The sequence below is a fragment of the Balaenoptera ricei genome, chromosome 10 (assembly GCF_028023285.1).
Source record: "Balaenoptera ricei isolate mBalRic1 chromosome 10, mBalRic1.hap2, whole genome shotgun sequence".
NCBI lineage: Eukaryota > Metazoa > Chordata > Mammalia > Artiodactyla > Balaenopteridae > Balaenoptera > Balaenoptera ricei.
This window is the reverse complement of record NC_082648.1, coordinates 36,156,322-36,165,357: the sequence shown is the minus strand read 5'-3', so window position 1 is coordinate 36,165,357 and position 9,036 is coordinate 36,156,322. Positions and strand designations below refer to the sequence as shown.

Sequence of the window (9,036 nt, the reverse complement as noted above, 5' to 3'; positions counted from 1 at the left end):
CTTCTTCTTCTTTTTTTTAATGAGAAGCCAAAGCACTGGATGATTCATATTTCTAGGAAAATATTCCTATAGGTATTTTCATCTCTGAATATACATTCACCTTTAAAAGTATGTTTTTAATAAAAAGTAAGACTGTGCATTTATTTTATGATGTTTCTTGGTGAATGATCTCCAGATTTTTTTTTTTTATTAATTCTATCTGCAGGGCCCACTCTAAGCAAACACATGTCATACGGAAGCTGGTCTTTCCTTTTCTATAACAGGTTCTAATCAATCCCAGCAATAAGCAAAGGAGATATCATGATTGTGCTATGACTGAAGAGATATCAGGATGGGATACAATGAACTTCCTGACATACTGAACTGCTAATGGAAATTCTACCATTAGACCTTCATCCTTTTGACAAGCCATTTATGTCCCTGTTACAATGCAAACAGCCTTGTCCTGGGAGGGAAATATTTATTATGTCTTTCTTAGTAAACAGCATTTTGATTGAGGGAAAGTTCAAAAAGCATGCCACAGAGTGAAAGAGGATATTTCTTATATATTCAGTAAATGGCTCATATGTAGAATGAATACATATCCTAAAAATGATTAAGAAAACAGTAGATAACCCAACAGAAAAACAGACAAATGACTTGGATAGACATTTATAATACAGGCTGCTCTCATCATGCCCATCACAGCTTAGTAGGAAACCCTCAAAAGGATTAAACTTGTTTCTGAGTGAATAACTGAGTCCCAGAAAAAAAAAACCCAAAATAATTAGAGAAATGCAAAAATATCCAGCACTTATCAAGTTAAAATTCACACTACCTAGCATTCAATAATAATAATAAAAAAAGATTACCAAGTGTGCAAAGAAGCAGAAAAATATCCAGAATGCAGAGAAAATTAGTCAATAGAAACAGACCCCCAAATTACTCAGATGATAGAATTAGTAAAAACCAATATTAAAACTACTTTTAAAACTACATTTCATGGTTATGAAGGTAGAAAAAGACATGAGTATGTTAATGAGAGATATGGAAAATAAAATAAAAATGAACAAAATAGAAATTATAAAATTCTAAACAGAAAAAATTTCAGGGAACAAAAATAAACCAGATGGAATTAACAGGAAATTAGATGTTGCAGAAGAAATAGAAAACGTGAAGATGTAGCAATAAACTGTGCAGTATTAAACACAGAAAGAAATAAGAAAAAAAAAAAATAGATCATCAGTGATCTATAGGGCAACTTCAGACAGCTTAACATATGTGTAATCAGAGTCCCTGAGGGAGAAGAGAGAGAGGTAAGCCAGAAAAAATATTTAATGAAATAGTGGCCAAAATTTCTCAAATTAAATAAAAATAATGAACCCACAGTTCATGAAGTACAACAAAGTCCACCACAAGAAATATGAAGAAATAGAACCAAGACACATCAAATGACTTAAAACCAGAGATAAACAGAAAAATCTTAGAAACAGCTAAAGGAGAAAAAAAGGAACATGTACATGGGAACAAAGATATCAGTCGTTGTTCTGGGGGAAGGGGAGAAAAGGAGGGACAGAATGGAGCAGGTACAAAGGGGTATGAGGAAACTTTTAGGGGTGATGGATATGTTAATTACCTTGATCGCAATGATGGTTTCACAGGCATATACATTTATCAAAATGTATCAAATTATATATTTTAAATATGTGCAGTTTATTGTATGTCAATCATACCTTAATAAGGCTGTTCATAACTTCATAATGACATACTGCTATGGCCACAAAAATAGATAAAATCAAAAAGCAGGCAGTACCAAGTATTAGCAAAAGTGAAATTTTCACACACAGTTATGAGAGGATAATGCGATAGACAACTTTGGAAAATTCTTTGACAATGCCTCCTAAAGCTGAACTTGTACACGATGCACCAGCAGTTACATTCCTAAGTATGTAGACAGGAGAAATACCTGCATGTTTACCAAATTATATGCACAAGTAACGTTGCTAGTAATAACCCGCTCTGGAAAATCTCAAAGTCCAACAAGATTAGAGTGAAGTATGGTATATTCATAAGATAGAAAACGATAAAAAAGAAGGAAAAACTGCTAAACAACCACGTGGATGAATCTCAGAGGCATAATGTTTAGCAGTCCCAAAGAGTATATATCACATGATCCCAACCATAAAAAGTTCAAAATAGGCAAAACTAATTAGATATTAGAAGTCATGATGCACAGGACTTCCCTGGTGGTTCAGTGGCAAAGAATCCACCTTCCAATGCAGGGGACCTGGGTTCGATCCCTGGTCGGGGAAAAGATCCCACATGCCTCAGGGCAACTAAGCCTGCTCGCCACAACTACCGAACTCGGGTGCCTCAATGAGAGAGCCCGCGTGCTGCAAACTACAGAGCCCACACGCTCTGGAGCCCGAGTGCCACAACTAGAGAAGAGAAAATCCACAGGCCACAACTAGAGAGAAGCCAGTGTGCCACAATGAAGACCTGATGCAGCCAAAAAAATAAATAAATAAATATTAAGAAAAAACGAAGTCATGTTGCGGGTTCCCTTGATGGGAGGAAGTGACTGGGAGGGGACATTAGGGGGCAGTTGTGGTGCTAATAATGTTATATTTCTTGATCTGGATGCTGGTAACTCACGTGTTCGTTTGTAAACATTCTTCAAGTTGTACATTTTGCATGTTTCTCTGTATATATATCATAGTTCAAAATATATATACTTTCATAAATATAGTTTGGGGTAAAAGAGAAACAATGATATATGTATAAATGTAAATATATATAAATATACAACATTGTTTATGTGAATGAAAATACATGCATACAAAAAAGTAATATACATTTATAAAAGAGCCCCAATACATTAAACATTTAAAAATTTTTGTCTATGGTTGGGAGATGAAAGAGAGTGGGGAATGGAGATAAAAAGGGGTGGAAGGAAGGAAGGGATTTAACTATGGTTTGTCTCCTTATGAAAAATAATTGCTTATATTTATAAAATGCACTGCTGAGTATGAAGTCATATGTGCCAGCCATTCTTAGTTTTTTGGGCTCAACTCTATCTTTACCTAAACATCTATGCCTGCTACACTCCTCCCATCCAATCTTTTTACTAACATCCTCCCTATTAACAATAACAAAAAAAGTCAACATTAATTAATTATTTGGTGGTAAATTAGATAATAGGTATAGTTTCCAACACACTTTAAAGGAGTCCTCCAACTAAGATGGCAGTATCCCTAGAATTTCCATATATTTAATTATATCACTTGTGCTCAAAACCCATGCTTTCATACCCATTTTTAATAAAATGCTGGAGCTACCACAAGTCTCTCAACTTAGTATTTCTTTTAATAGGCAGCCCACTAATTAGGAAAACCTAAAGAGAATTTCAAATTCCTGAAGAAAGTTTAACTGTGAGCCACTTAAAATCTATAAAATGTACAATGAGAAAAAGGGCTCATAAATCCTAAATCTAAACGGAAATTTCCAAATGAGGAGAATGGAAATATTTATAACCCCTTACAACTCTAAAATATTCTTAAATGTTCAGACGTGGAAGATTTAGTTGTAATTTCTACTTTATTCTCTCCTTTCCCTACGATTCAGCTTCAGGAATGAATGGATAAAGGAAATGTAAGATTTCAGCCATGACAGAGAAGGAAATCCTGCCATGTAAGACATCATGGATGGACCTTGAGGGCATTATGCTAAATGAAACAAGTCAGACAGACAAAGACAAATACTGTATGATCTCACATGTGGAATATTAAAATGTGAACTCATAGAAACAAGTGTAGAAATGTGGTTACGAAGGGTTAGGGGATGAGGGGTGGGGGGGATGGTGAGATGTTGGTCAAATGGTACAAACTTCCAGTTATAAGATGCGTAAGTCCTGGGGATCTAATGTACAGCATGGTGACTATAATTAACAACATTGTATTATATGTTTAAGAGAATAGATCTTAAATATTCTCACCCAAAAAAGATATGATAATTATGTGGCATGATGGAGGTGTCAGAGCTAACGCTATGGTGGGAATCATTTTATAATATATAAGTGTATCAAATCAACACATTGTACACCCTAAACTTATACAATGTTGTATGTCAATTATATCTCCATAAAGCTGGAAAAAATTAGGAAAACCTAGATACAAATAGAAAAATAGATAATATGTGATACATTTATATGATGGCAGATTATACAGCCTTTAAAAAGATAAAACTGTAAAAAATAAAATATTATGAATTATCAACTAGAACAGTGAACAGGAAGCTAGAGTCAAATAATGATAGAAATTTTTGCTACTTAGAAATTCAGCTGTGAATTTTTTTATTATGAGCATCATATTAGAGTAAAAATGCTTACAAGAAGAAACTATTCGATCAAAGTTTGAAACAAGTGAGAGCAGGCTGATACACTCTGACAGAATCAGATTATGTATTACAATATCTTTAATCCCCTAAGGAAAGACAAGAAGTAATTTTAGAGTGTTTGTGCAGAGTTCAATGGGAAATTTAACTCTCTAGTAATAGATTTTTATAATGGAAAAACATTTTATTAAACTACTGGCAGTGTTTACTGCCAGGCATGTAATATATGTTTAATAGTATAAAATCAACTTAAATTTGGGTAATACAACATTCCAGTATGTAGAAAATAGAGATGTTTCTGCCTTTGAATCTAATCCCCCTGTATAGATATCTGCCATCTACTCAGGCTTTAGATGTCAAGTGTAGCTATTTCAAATTTGTTAAAATGAATGTTTACCTAGTGGTGAAGGAGATAATTTTGTCACTTTTCTTCCTTGTCACTGATAATTAAAAGCTAAACTTCTTGCAAAATGATACTTTAAAAATGACTTCCTTACCCCCACACGTAACACTTATTAATTCATCACAGGACAATTCATAATTTTATATGAGCTCCAAACCCTAGCTGTTACAGATGTAATAACAGCATAAAAAACCTATGCTTTAAGCAGTGTTTAGCAAAGCACAATTGTTCTCTCTTTGGCATTTGCTCCTTACCTTATACATCTCCTAATCCTTGGTGTGCACATTGAAAATGTCACCGTGAAGCTAATCATGTTTTCACATTTGAACCAGAAAAATCTTGTTTATATGCCTGAATCTCACATCTTCAGGAAATTTCAAACCTCAGAAAGTTCCTTAGATTTGTATTGTGTCTAGAGAAATAAGACAAAAACACATAAACTCATCCTGGTAGAAACAACTTTCTATTAGAAAGTCAGAATATTTTCTGGTAGTCTAGCAAGAATTCTTTAAAGCAAACATACTTTCCCCACATATTGCAAAAAATTATTAGACTTTGGTTAGGTTGTTCTTTTGTTGGAGTGTGATAACATATCAAGGAATTAAGGTCTCTGAAGGCAGAGCAATAAGAAAACTCATTAGTAAAGAAAGATCAATACATACTGACACTCTCCTATGAGGACGTTATGAGAATGAAGATGGAAAAACAAATTTAGGATCTAACCATCAATCTCCTTCATCATTGCACATTCAGATCTAGCCAAGACGACAAGCAAAGGGCTGTGTTCATCTTCTCTTACTTCTGATGTTATGAGCATAGTTCACTTTTACGTTGTAATGTAGGGTTGAGTGCTAATTTGTTCCCTCTCTAAAGAACCTAATTTACATCATGATTATTTGTTATGCTCTAAAGATAGATAATTGTTCTCACCTTTTCCCTCCCTTAACTCAGCTTTTTAACACCTTTTCTAGAGTCTGCATATATGATTTTGTCATTGAAAAAAAATACTCTTTCAGGAAATCGTCTATATAATTTGCAAGTTAAAGTACATAAAACATGTGTTACTATTAGAATTTATAGAATTATTTTGCCTGTATTTGACTGGCATAAATTTTGCCAACATTTATTGACATTGAATGTAGACCATCCCAGAAAAATGGCAAGTGCCCCCTTGGGTCCAGGGCATTGCACATGATAGATGCCTGCACATGCACACATACACCCTGTTGAAAAAGTTAATCACAATTGTATAAAATTACTTTCCAGAATCAATTTCAAATCTCTGAAATTTTTGATTACCTATTAAACCCTCTTCCTTGCAAACTAGTAATTAGGAAAAGAAGAATGTATATACAATGTGTCATACTTTCTATTTCTAACATTCATTGAAAAACATGGCCAAACTCATTAATTTAAATGAAAGGAAAATTTCCATGCCATTGTTTATTTTCAAAAGAATTCAAAGCCTTCATTTAAATTCAAAAGACAATACAAAATGAAGTTTCACCAATTACATTCACATTTTTACTATAATTTTACTACCTTTTTACCCACTTAGGATCATCTATGTGCTTTTTGTTTTCTTGTTACTTACATGAAGCCATTTATCATGGAATATAGTTCTCCACAGTATTTGCTTTGAGACAAGGTATTACATGTGTTCCTGAGATTTAATAGTGGTAGTTTCCACATGTTTTGGGTGCATTATATTGTAAAGTTAAGAGCATAAGTTCTGAAGTAAAAATGTCAGAGTTTGAATCTTGGCTCCAATACTTATTGGCTATATAGATTTTGGGCAATATCTCTGGGCTTCCATTTCCTTATTTATAAACTGGATAAAATACTGTCTAGATCAAGGTATTTTTTAAGAGAATTAAATGAGTGCATTCGTGTAAAGCACTTAGAGAAATATTTAGCATATAGTAAGTTCTCAGTAAAAGTTATATTTTTATAATTTATATATAACATTACATTTTTATTAAATATAATTTTCCTATGTAGGTAGGCATTCCTATGTAGGTAAACAGTTTTTAGAGAGTTAACTTTTTATTGGGGGGAATATCTTGAACAAGAGGTGCAATGTAGGACAGTGAATGTGAACTAATAACAGAACAAAAAAAGAAAAAAGAAATCGCCAAAAAAATTCTGAAGGAGAAATGAATGGAAATTAAGAGAAATGGGGAAGGCTACAGATAAGAAGGGAGAAAAGCTACAAAAAAGACCCAGGATGAAAGACTGAGTAGCAGAACAAGGGACCAAAGCAGAGGGAAGGAGGAAGGCAGGGACCCCGAGAGCTGGAGCCAGAGTGGGAGGGGCACAGACCTGTGTGCACCGCAGCCCACACTGACCTGTGGGGTGGGGAGGGGTGGACCACAGCAAAGGTCTGCAGCCTGGACCAGCAGATCCAGCCGCTGCCATGCTGCAAGATCATCAAGGGGAGAGAAGTCAAGGCCCTGCGCACTAAGGCTGGAGAGCAAAGTGCAGAACCAGGACCTGCCAGTCACAGCACGTGGCTGCAGCCAGGGACAATGCTATGACCTCAGGGAGCTGTTCAGAGAGGGTGGCCACAGCCCTGAGACCAACTACTTCTTCATGGGAGACTTCATGGATCATAGTTTCTATGGCACTGATACAGTCTTGCTGCTGGCATTTAAGGTTGGCCATCCTGACCGTATCACCCTGATCCCAGACAACCATGTAGCCTCCAGGTTGCCCAGGTCTATGGCTTCTCTGCTGAGTGCCGGTGCAATATGGCTCCGTCACCATGTAGCACTACTGCTCCGAGATCTTTGACTACCTCAGCCTGTTGGCCATCACTGATGACAAGATCTTTTGTGTGCACAGGGCCTCTCCACCTCCATCTAGGCCCTGGACTAGATGCAGAAGATTGACCAAAAGCAAGACATGCCCCTTGATGGACTGTGTGTGACCTGCTCTGGTCCGACCCTCAAGACACAACAGGATGGTGTGTGAGCCCTGTGGGAGCGGCTACCTATTTTGCAGTGATGTGGTGACACAGTTCCATGCAGCCAAGGACACTGACATGATCTGGGCCCACCAACTGGTGACAGGTTATGAATGGCACTTCAGTGAAACTGTGCTCACTCTTCAGTTGTCACCCAACTACTGCTACAACTGTGGGAATGTGACAGCCATCTTGGAGCTGGATGAGCATCTTCAGGAAGATTTCAGTATATTTGAGGCTGCTCCTGAGGGACATGGGGCATCCCCTTCAAGAAGCCAGTGGCTGGGCTTCCCTGGTGGCGCAGTGGTTGAGAATCTGCCTGCCAATGCAGGGGACACGGGTTCGAGCCCTGGTCTGGGAAGATCCCACATGCCGCAGAGCAACTAGGCCCTTGAGCCACAACTACTGAGCCTGCGCGTCTGGAGCCTGTGCTCCGCAACAAGAGAGGCCGCGATAGTGAGAGGCCCGTGCACCGCGATGAAGAGTGGCCCCCGCTTGCCACAACTAGAGAAAGCTCTCACACAGAAACGAAGACCCAACACAGCCGAAAAATAAACAAATAAATAAATTAATTAAATAAGTTTAGAAGACTTTAAAAAAAAAAAAGAAGCCAGTGGCTGAATACTTCCTGTGAGCCTTTGGGCCCCTGCCCCTTCCAGGCCCTCTGGCCCTCAGACCTCTATTGAATGTGCCCTCTTCACCAGCTGGAGGCTGGGTATAGCACTTCTTTCAAGGGAGCACTTCAAGAACGAAGATTTTCTCTGGAGGGCCTCAGAGCCTCAGCTCCAGGCTCCTCCTCTCCCTTCTCCCCACTGGAACCATGAAGTTTCCACTAACGTTTTTGTTTTTCTTTCTTTCTTTTTTTGTTTGTTTTTAGATCAAAATTTTGAGAAAAATGTGTTGATTGATTAAATTAAAAACAGACAATTTAAAGGAAAATATTAGGTAAGTAATAGCTCAGGAGTTATTTAGATATAGAAAATCATAAAAATGTGGCTCTGATGATTACAGTTTAGAAAACACCCTTCTATTCCATACTTCTTTCTTTTTTTTTTTTTTAATTAATTAATTATTATTTTTTTAATTTTTGGCTGTGTTGGGTCTTCATTTCTGTGTGAGGGCTTTCTGTAGTTGTGGCAAGCGGGGGCCACTCTTCATCGCGGTGCGCGGGCCTCTCACTATCGCGGCCTCTCTTGTTGCGGAGCACAGGCTCCAGACGTGCAGGCTCAGTAGTTGTGGCTCATGGGCCTAGTTGCTCCGCAGCATGTGGGATCTTCCCAGACCAGGGCTCGACCCC

General features: G+C 37.3%; 1 pseudogene; it reads left to right on the top strand.

Moving 5' to 3' along the window:
• The first annotated feature begins 1,872 nt into the window (after positions 1–1,872).
• Positions 1,873–8,373, top strand: LOC132373718 (serine/threonine-protein phosphatase 4 catalytic subunit-like; annotated as a pseudogene).
• The last annotated feature ends 663 nt before the right edge of the window (positions 8,374–9,036 follow it).